The sequence below is a fragment of the Brassica oleracea genome, chromosome C9 (assembly GCF_000695525.1).
Source record: "Brassica oleracea var. oleracea cultivar TO1000 chromosome C9, BOL, whole genome shotgun sequence".
NCBI lineage: Eukaryota > Viridiplantae > Streptophyta > Magnoliopsida > Brassicales > Brassicaceae > Brassica > Brassica oleracea.
The window spans coordinates 11391558-11402529 of NC_027756.1; the positions used below are offsets into that span (position 1 = coordinate 11391558).

At 33.8% G+C, this 10972-nt stretch overlaps 1 long non-coding RNA gene across 3 annotated transcripts; it reads left to right on the plus strand.

Moving 5' to 3' along the window:
• Positions 1-2478: 2478 nt before the first annotated feature.
• Positions 2479-8022, plus strand: LOC106313861. Of its 3 annotated transcripts, XR_001264502.1 has the most exons (6): positions 2479-3436; positions 3511-3580; positions 3697-3728; positions 3831-3924; positions 4110-4221; positions 5907-8022. It is a non-coding gene; the product is annotated as an uncharacterized LOC106313861 (long non-coding RNA). The 3 variants fall into 3 exon arrangements; XR_001264501.1 differs by having other exon boundaries at positions 3511-3728; XR_001264503.1 differs by having other exon boundaries at positions 3514-3728; positions 3876-3924.
• The last annotated feature ends 2950 nt before the right edge of the window (positions 8023-10972 follow it).

Genomic DNA, 10972 nt, shown 5'->3' on the forward strand with positions numbered 1-10972 from the left:
AATAACTTTTGGAAAGTAATATTACATAATTTATAAATAATATGGTAATAACACAATTTTATAAAAGTAATATTATATTATTTGAAATATATCTTTTGTAAATATAGATAACTTTAGGAAATATGAAATACATATTATTTTGCAAAAAACTCATTTGCAGATTTTAAAATATCAACAAATGTTATAATATAAATGGGTTTTTTCAAATATGATCCAAAGCAAAAAGTCTAATGCAAATGTAATCCATGATTTTTTTGAAATTTTCATTTGTCCTATTCAAACCTAAAAATTCGAATTATTCACGAAAGAGTGATTATATTAAAATGAGTGTTTTACTCTATCATCATCATCTTCATCAAGTATTTAGAATATTGTCATTGCCATAACACACTAACCACCATGAACAACCAATTTGAAGCTCTTAATGAACCTAGAAAATCAATTTTCACTGCCCTTATCTCATTTTGTATGCTTATAAACTATATATATTTCATTTTCTCTATATATTCATCCAAAAAATCCAAGATTTTGATTCCAAACTTTGCAAGATTTATAGAGCCATTCAAGCTCATGATTCTTGCTCAAGAACGAGTGGGTAACTTTCATTAAGAAGTTATGTGTGCTTAGAGAAGGTAAACATGAACCTCACCGGATAAAAACAATCTTTGAATTTTTTTAAGATTTGTTTTTCTGAGAAGACTTCTATGAAAGTCTTATGGTCAATGCATATGTTAGTTTTGAAAATGACTTTCGGTGTGTTTTTAAAGACTATTTCTCTCGAAGTTTTCAACTTTTCTTTGTCAACAAAAAAACGAGAAACTTCTCGATTAAAGAGATTACTTATGCAATTGACCGAATTGTGTCAGAAATTTGACTTTCTATAAAAGTCTTCCGTCAGAAAACTCTTTGGAAGTCTTCTCAACTGTTTGTGGAAATTTATGTAGGATAGATTTGCAACTGATAATTAAGACTTAAATATTTAAGTGGAATTCTTGTAGCTTTTTATTATGTGATTCTAGTCAAACTTTTGGTTATCAAAGAGGAATTCTATGGAAGTCTTCCAATTAAAATTAAATATTTAAGTTTTAATTGTTAACTGCAAAACTTACCTAAGCAGACTTCCCAGGAGTTTTCCGACGAAAGACTTCTGAGGAGTTTTCCGACGAAAGACTTCCCGGGAAGTCCTCTATAGAAAGTCAAATATCTAATACAATTCGGTTAATTGCAAAACTAACTTGTTTATCCGAGAAGACTTCCAAAAAAAAAGTCTTTTCTGATATGTTTAGGGTTTACAAAAAGACCAAAATGGTAGACTTCCTAGAAGTCTTTTACCGGAATAAGTCTTCTTTGAAAAGACTTATGTGGAATTATTCTAGGTCAATGTTTAATAAAATTTCATTTTATATAAAATTAAGAGACTTTTTAATATTTTCTTGTTAATTCATGCATATTAGTCAATATTTGGGCTACTCAATGAAAGTGATAACTTAATTGGTGACAATTGTGAGGATACCAACATTCATGTTTATTAATGTTTTCTACCTACTGAGAGCATGACTTTAAGAAATCTTCTGAGAGAAGACCCAAAAGTCTTCAACGTTAGTTTTTGTAAAACTTCTATTTTCAAGAGTGCTAAGTAACTTCAAGATATATTTTTTAACTTTCAAAAGTGTTATGTAAATTCAAGAATATCAAGTCATGTGGTTTAATGTGTCTTCTTAGATCATAAGATATACTTTTTAACTTTCATAAGATATAAATTTTCAATTTTCACTTAAAAGTTAAGTTTTCTGCTTAAATTTTAATTTTCCGCTTAAATTTTCTGCATGTTTTAAATTCTTGTAAAGTTTCCTACTTAAAATTTATATCTTCTGAGAAGACTTCCCGGAAGACTTCTGTTAGGAATTATTCATCGTATGATTGCTTAACAAAAGAACACATAGAATTTGATCACCGAGTTCCCGACTTCGAACCGGTACGTCTCGGGTGGGAACCGTCTCCCACAACTTGTACTATCAATCAAAGGGGTTTACACAAACGCTCTAAGCGCTCTCCTCGTATAAAACATGACACCAACAAAGAATTAGAAAGATGGAAGAAACTTTATCCCTTAGAGACATGACTCGAACAATGTCTCTTCTCCTTAGTTTCTTCTACTCTTGATCTCTCTCTCCTAACTTTTCTTTTGTTCTTGTGTTTAGGGTTTCTTCAGGATGATCAACCAAGCTTGGAACATCTTCTATTTATACTTGAACCATAGCCGACTTATTCCTCCTAACGTCGTAAGGATTATGTAACAAGAACAACGTCGGTTTGTAAGGCACATTATGTGATTGGGTTATGTTCTAATTTCTGACCCAATAGAACAATATTGATTCAAAGCCCATATTCTCACAATTTCCACCTTGGGCTTTAGTCAGATAAAGCCCACCTCTACCTCACGTCCTTTCCTTCCCCGAGGGCAAATCAAAGCTTTTCCTTCTGATTACGTCTCAGACACAAACCCTGACACGCAACTGGAACTCCGACGAATCTCAGCGGTTTATGGCGGTACCCTCCGGCCACCTTCAACTCGAGACTGTCTCCACCGGCAGTGAAACACCAAAAACAAAATCTATCGAAGCAAACCAAACCCGATTAAAGTCGCTGCAACTTGCAATGACTTCTGTTTCGGCTTTGCTCTCTCGATCATGGCAAAATGGAACTGATGCAATTTCGTGTCGCCATAATTTATTTAATTTCCGGAGAGTTCTCCATAGCCGGTAATCACTAAACCCTTGAGTGAATCTCCTCGCCGCTGTATTGTCTGAACAGAACCCCAAAGCTTCTTGACTCCATCCCAACGATCTGTAGTATCCATTGCTCACATCGTAACTACAACCAATGTGATCTCCAGCAAGAATAGTAGATTCGTTGTCCTAACCCCCTTTGACTTTGACTTTTCCTTTGATAGTGAAGTCTCAATGCTAATTACCTATTTGCAACTTCGGTGACTTTATCTTTACCAGCCTCAGGTATCAACCTCGTTCTATTCCACTACCGTGATAGATGTATGTCGATACCAACTCTGAAAATCCCTACCAGCTTCTCCGGTGTATTTTCTGCCTCCTCTGCCGTCGACCTCAGATCAAGTTACTCCACCTTGAACTCTGATTCTTCCTTCGATTACACCACCTTGGACCGCTCTGCTTCTGTTTTCTTCTTGACTCTCTCTCAAGTTATCACCATTGATGGGAACGCTCGATTTCACTTCATCGTTGATCATGTGATATCAATGCTCAAGATCCTCCAGCGTCCGACTCATCTCTCTTGATAAAGTTGCAAACAGAGCTAGCTTGTCTTCTCTCTACAGCTTGTCCTCCAGTTCTTTAGGCTGAACTCCTTGCCAGCTTTACTAAAACCTTATATGTTCTCCTTCAATGGCATTTCTCTTGTGGTAACTCTTACACACTCCTTTGCGCCTCTGATTTTTTTTTTGTTGAGAACTTAACTTGGTTTCTTTTCCCACAGCAGCTCCACTTTATCTTACCATTCTTCAGCTCCACCTGGACCTGGAATCATCTTCTGATTCCATTAAATGGTAACATCCTCTATAAAATCCCGGAACTACTCCATTTATTCTGTCTCTTATCATTTCTCTAGGCTATGTGAAATCATCACTTTTGATTTCTTCTCCGCATTTTCTTCGGTGATCAGTCGAAGTACTTCTGCTCCCATGATGATTCCTGGTAAGACCACAAACTTGAACCATCCTTCTAGCCTCAGTAATTTTCAGACTTATTCGAGACACTGAAATCACCGCTTGGATTTCAACCTCTTTCTTCACACAGTAGCTCCTTGTGGAATCTAACACTTGATTCCTTGTTCCTTTCCAGCTACTCATGACGAAAGACCAACCTTCGCTCTTGCTTCCTGCAACTTCAGGTAACCCCTCTTCACGAGATGTCTCCATCCTTACCAAGCATTTAACCTGAAAGCTTTCCCTCTCGCTCATGTTGCAACCTGATTATGCTTGAATTTATTGACATCTTCATCTTCTTATGGCTTGTCTCTTTTTTTTTTTCTTTTTCTTTCGGAGAACCTTAACCCGGAACTTGAAACTGTTTCAGATTTCCAAGACGAGCTCCACCTGGAACCAGAATCAACATTGCACGACTTCTAATTCTTCACAGTTATTTTAAACCTCAACTGTGAGAGCTCAGCCTCCTCCTTCATCTTTAGGTAATTCCCTTTACCTATATACGCTTTTGCACTTTAAATTTAGTACAAACCAGAATCATGTTTGCCTCACGCCCGAAGCTACATTGATTTTACTATTAGTCAATCAATCACACAGCCTCCTCCATAACCTTCATGAATCTGTTGTTGATTTAACTCATCCTCCCTCTGCATCCTGATTTCCTTTAACCAAATGCAATTACCTCCCTGAATCATACACGTTTCAACCCTTGAAACAATTCTCTGATTCAAAAAACTTTTCTGTTTAAACCCCACAGCCTCGGACTCCTTTTGTACCGCCGTTAACGTTAACAGGACACACCATCAAGCTACCAAACATGCTAGATAGACTTTCGACACAAACCATGATCCATGCTTCTTGTTAAACAGGACCTTACAAACAGTGTTAAACATTACTGCTAGATTTCCTTTCTCTTAGCTTTACTTGAGCTTCCCTTTTGTGTTTCAAAAAACCTTGCTTTATGGTTAAACAACCGCAGTCTGAATCCATCTTGTACCGCCATCATCCATGATGGAACACGCCTCCTAACCAGTCTTGTTGGGAAGACTTTCGACACAACTTTCCATTCAACTCCTCTTGTTTCACCAGACTCTTATGTATTAAATCTGCCTTGAACTCTTCTGTGTACCGCTGTTATCACTTAACAGAACCAGCCATCAAGCTATCATCCTTGCTAGGTAGACTTTCGACACACCCTTGGTCCAAGCATCTCTTCTTACAGAACCTAACACACCCTTTGTGTTCTTCTTTAGTTCTTGAAACTCTGATCCTTATCCCTGACACTTAACCCTCCTTGAAAACTTTATCAGCCTGATTGTATATGAACTTCTCATCAGTTCCCTGCCTGCTTTGCCTCAAAGCAGACTCCATGTTTCACCTCCATACTCTTCTGCTATAATTTTTCCCTTGAATCTAAGATTTGTAACATAATCTCGAGACAACTTTCTCAGATATATTCCATTCCCATGGCGTCCCTTAGTCATGGATCTATAAACCTGGTTTCTCTATCAAACCATCATTGAACACTGACCTGAATAAACTTTCAACAACTAGAACAAGTCAAGATACAGCCTGATTTCACAGCAAAAAATCTTGACTTTTCTATTGTTAAAACCGGTATACTCCCCATGTGTTCTTTTAAAATCTTGATTCCATATCCTTAGCAGCTTTGAGTATCCAGAAACTTCGAACATCACAATAACCTTGTGATTGCAGCGGAAATCAGTCTTCTAGTCTTCAACAACTTCGTACTTCTTTCACGTCATGTTTCCCTTTGATCTTTCAAATCCAACGCGTCCATGTGTTGCCTCTATAATCTCACTAACACCCGCAATCAAAACCTGGATTTCTCTGATACCACTTGTTAGGAATTATTCATCGTATGATTGCTTAACAAAAGAACACATAGAATTTGATCACCGAGTTCCCGGCTTCGAACCGGTACGTCTCGGGTGGGAACCGTCTCCCACAACTTCCACTATCAATCAAAGGGGTTTACACAAACGCTCTAAGCGCTCTCCTCGTATAAAACATGACCCCAACAAAGAATAAGAAAGATCGAAGAAACTTTATCCCTTAGAGACATGACTCGAACAATGTCTCTTCTCCTTAGTTTCTTATACTCATGATCTCTCTCTCCTAACTTTTCTTTTGTTCTTGTGTTTAGGGTTTCTCCAGGATGATCAACCAAGCTTGGAACATCTTCTATTTATACTTGAACCGTAGCCGACTTATTCCTCCTAACGTCGTAAGGATTATGTAAATAATCCTTTTCCTTTTCCTTGTGTAACAAGAACGTCGTCGGTTTGTAAGGCACATTATGTGATTGGGCTCTGTTCTAATTTCTGACCCAATAGAACAATATTGATTCAAAGCCCATATTCTCACAACTTCCTAGAAGACATCTTGTGAAAGTGTTATATGTTTGAACTTATGTGATGTTAGATCTTTTGTGAATATGACTATGTTTTTTTAGAAGTTTTATTAGTGGAAGAAATACGTGTATCATCCAAAAGACACATGCGATGAGAATAATGGGTTTTATCTATTTAACTTTTTTTTTACAAGATACTTACTGAAATAATTGTCGGGATTAAAAAGCTTTTACGCTTTATAAATACAATCTTGGCCCTTTGCTTATGGAGTTGAGAAACTAAATTCTGACAAAAGTTTGGAGATATGCAACTCTCTTCATTACCATGTTGCTTTCTTTCTTTAGAGTATAAACCGGAGGCAACAGATCATATGCAGCATGAACATTTCCCATATTTTTGTTCTTTTGTTTTAAGCAAGTTGTTACTTTCATCTTTAATATCGTAAAATAAATTTTAACGAGTAGTCTAAGATTTAGTCATTTCGGTAAAAGGTTCAAAGTCATTATCTTATCTTAAGCATATTAGTATCAAAACTCAATTTATCACATGTAGGCTGTCAATGTGGAAATTGCCATGTTTTCTCAAATTTTATATTCCTGCTTTCCTTGCCATGTCCAACTAAAGTGAAAGTGAATCAACTGCAAAGAGGAATCGACCTTTTTCTACTATTCATTTGCTTTATACTGTGTAAAATTTCGAAATATAAAATTTGGCAAACAAAGTGTGGATCAGATAATCCAATGTAAAAAATACATAACTACAAGTATCTAGATTTTTTTTGGATAACTGAAATAATCTATCTGGTTAACAAAAGTGAATTTTTGCAATGAATTTAATTATCCGATCATTTTTTATTAAAGTAGAGGCAGTATGATTAGTTTTGATGTCCTTAAAACAAACAAAAACATATTTCTTAAAAGAAGCAAAGGTAAATTGAGAAAATATGTGTATGCATCATATCAAACATTATTTTCCAGAAGTAATTTAATGATCAAATCATTTTACAACTGTGGCAAGAAAAAAACAAAGTGCATAGCATGATTTCTAACAATTTTCGCAGTCGCATAGGAAATTAATACATTTTTTAACTTTACACGAATCAAAACAACTGTTTTTGCAATCAATATTATTAATGCAACTCCCAAAATATTGATTTGGTTGGGGCAGCTTTGGTTGGCATGATGCTCCAGCACACTTTTGCACATATCGTCCAGGTTTCATTAGTTCCCTTGCATTTGATATACATACACCTATAAAACAGAATTTAGTACATGCACTTTCATTCCAGATTTCGAACTAGTTAGGCATCATATATACATATATACACACACGTAGAGAGAGAGAGAGAGTGGGAGAGACGAACATGAGAGGAGTGCGACCAGAATAATAAGCAATGTTGTCTTTGATACTGTCATGTCTTTTACAATTTGTACTTGATGTATATGTTTTGTGATTGTGCTTTGAGATTCTTATATATATGTGTCTATTTATATTATGTTATGAGGCGTAGAAATGGTAGGTAAATATAACAACCTGTCTGTATAGCTTTGGAAGACAATAGAGTTTGTTATATTGATGGGGATTGGAAAAAGGAGGACATATATACAGGAAAAGGGTGGTTTTGTAGAAAGAGTGGCTCGACGGATGTTATGATTGGGGCAATGAATCTTCGTAGGAGTTTGTCACCTTTGTATGCTGAGTGTGAAGCACTGATTTGGGCAATGGGGTGCATGAAGACCCTCCAATTCTCTGATGTAGTTTTTGCGACGGATTGTTCTCAACTGGTGAAGATGGTGTTGACACCTGAAGAATGACATGCTTTCTTTACACACATGGAAGAATTCAACCGCAGTAAGATTTTCTTTCCTCACTTCCGGATCAGACATATTCCTAGAGCACAAAACACTTTGGCGGACAAGCTTGCACGTGGTGCGAGGAGTTCTCCTTCAGCTATGCTTTATGTCGATTCAGTCTCACCGGTTTGGCTTGTTGGGCCGGTTGGTTTTTCTTCGTAGTTTCTAAATGATATTGTCAAAAAACAAAAAACAAAACTCTTTATATATCAATAAAAAAAATTAGAGTTTTGATTGGTTAAGTTGGTTGGTCAAGTGTAAACCAGTAAAAACCATGGTCGATGGGTTATTAAGCTTTAAATTATTGGTTTCAAGAGAAATAAGTTTACAATTTATGAATCTGAGAAAAATAAGTTTATACCTTTAGATTTAGGGGGAACTAGCATCGGGTCATAATTTGGTGGATATCTGATGTTATATGATAGTTCTTGTGGGAAAATAGATCGTTGATCCTTTTTAGTTTGGTTTTAAAATATCCAAACCGAATAGTTTAGCAAGGTTATTTTTGATATAAATATCCGAACATGTTTCAAATACATTAGTTTTTAGATACTTTTTAGGTTTCTATTTATCAAAAACAAATCCATACGGACTGGAGGACCTGACTCGAAATCCACCGGAAAATTTATGTGGAGTCTAATTTCAAAGCCCAAAAAAACTTGATATCCGAAAGAAATAATTGTACCTGAACGGGTATCCGAATGTCTATGCCTAACTGATTATGTAAACAAATATTAAAAAAAACTCTTTGTTAATCATTTTGAATTTTTGCCACAAATGAAACAGTTGTGTTCAAACATGTCGAATTATTATGGTTAATATGATAATAAATGATGTCAAACTATTATAGTAAAAATAATTAGTGAAGTAGTTAAAAAGAGTGAGAAAAAAATATAAAATGTTATGAACCAATTGTGTGGATGTCCATTAGGCTCGTTAAACCTATGTTCTAGAGTTTTAGAACCATGGCCTTGTATCTGTATATATATGTACTATTATCTATGGAATAATAAGAACAATCGATTTCTCCTTTCTCTTGATTCACAACATGTTATCAGCACGTTCTAACCAAAAAAAAAACCTTAGCCATCGAGCAAAAACGTGTGTTATCTACTGGTGCATCTAATGTTCCACCGAAAGAAAAATCGAGATCTCTCCCATGTTCATTATTAAATGAGGGCTCTTTGGTTAATCCAACCTTGTTCGTTCCAAATCGAGATAAGCCATAATTCCAATATGTTTATTAAATTATAAACTGATCTTGTTTCAGATAGGCTTTTTGATCCATATATGTTTTGTCCGACATATGAAAATTGTAACTAAAATTGTTATATCAAATTTTGATCTGTCGCATGTTCTCAACTGTCTGGTTTAATATATGTTGGTTTGAATTGGTTTAATAAATTATTTATTAGAGAATTCTCATCAAACTAAGTGTTTTGTGATATATATATAATGATCGTGAATTGACTTGACTTTAGCTGTGTCCTCATGTTTCCGCAACTCATGTTTAATTTGGTTTGACAAGAATCATATAACATATTTATGCTCTATATCAATTCTTTTTATCACCGTAAAGAAAGAAAAAAAGTATATTGGAGACTATGTTACATATCCGGCTTTGATTAATTATTTTTAGAGTATACTATAAGAAAACTGATACGATTCATTGGTACATATCTCGCCTTTGACCTAGCAGTAATATAGCATGCACGCTATTTTTGGTTTAATAAATCAATCACTGGTTTAGAAAAATTGTTGGGTTTTAAAAAAAAAAAAAAATTGAGATTGATTGCCTAAATATTATTATAAAATCTGAACGAACAGTTATTTGTTACAGAATCTAAACTAATATGTCATATAGATTTATAAATAGATTTGTTTGTAATGATCTCTTCTAGTAACTAATTTATTTGAGTTCAGTTCGGATCTGTCTCGTTTTCTATTGTTGACTTTGACAGTCTTTAACTGAATATGACTGGAACATATTTTATTTGTTCTACATGGTTATTTGTGGCTTGTGCATTAAGGTATCTCTAAGTTTGATTAAAGATATAAACTTTGTGGTTGTCTAAATGTTTCCCGGCGACATTTCCATCTCTAAACACCTTTATTTCAAGGTAAGTAATACATCTTAATCAAATCATGTTTTCTAACTGAAACATGTTTTATTTTAGTCACCCTGATTTGGTATTCGATTGTGATTATGTTTTTAGTTGATTTGTATATATATATATATATATATTCAACCGTCTAGTTATTGTCAAATTGTGTAAATAGTGATTACAGTTGCGAAAAAATTTACTAAACAAAGTAGAACTATTATATTGATTCTATTATATTGGTTTAGTTATTATTAGCATTCAGTTATAAACATATGTGGTGAACTTCATTAATTTGATATTATCTATTTTTGAGTTGATGCTGTATATATATATACAAATTTATAAGATCGGTTGAATAAGAGTTTGTTAAATATATAGCATGATAGAAATAAAATATTTGAAATATTTTTTGTTTTATGAAGTCTTACCATTAAATGTGATAATAGTGTACTGTCATATATATAGTTTTGAAATTAAATGTTGATGTTTACTAATATAATAGACACTAGACCCTGTCAGCGCGGATATGAATTTTCAGTTTTTAATTATTTATTTTATTAAATGATGTATTTGTAATATTCGTTCATATTATATTAATTAAGTAAATATTTTTTTTTACATCTTAAACTATCTATTTTTTTACGAATGTGTAATATCATATAAAAATATAAAAAAATGAGTATAGAGTTAATTAGATAATTTTAAAAACAAAAAAAATTCTTTCGTGTGTGATATCATATAAATAATTATCCGCCCAGTTAACAAAAATCATGATTATTTTATGTGTAATTTTTTTTATTTTGACCATTTCCTTAAAACTATATTAAATTTTACATATTTTAATTAGAATATTTTTAATATCTTTACCTTTTTATTTGAAATGCAACTCAATATTTTTTA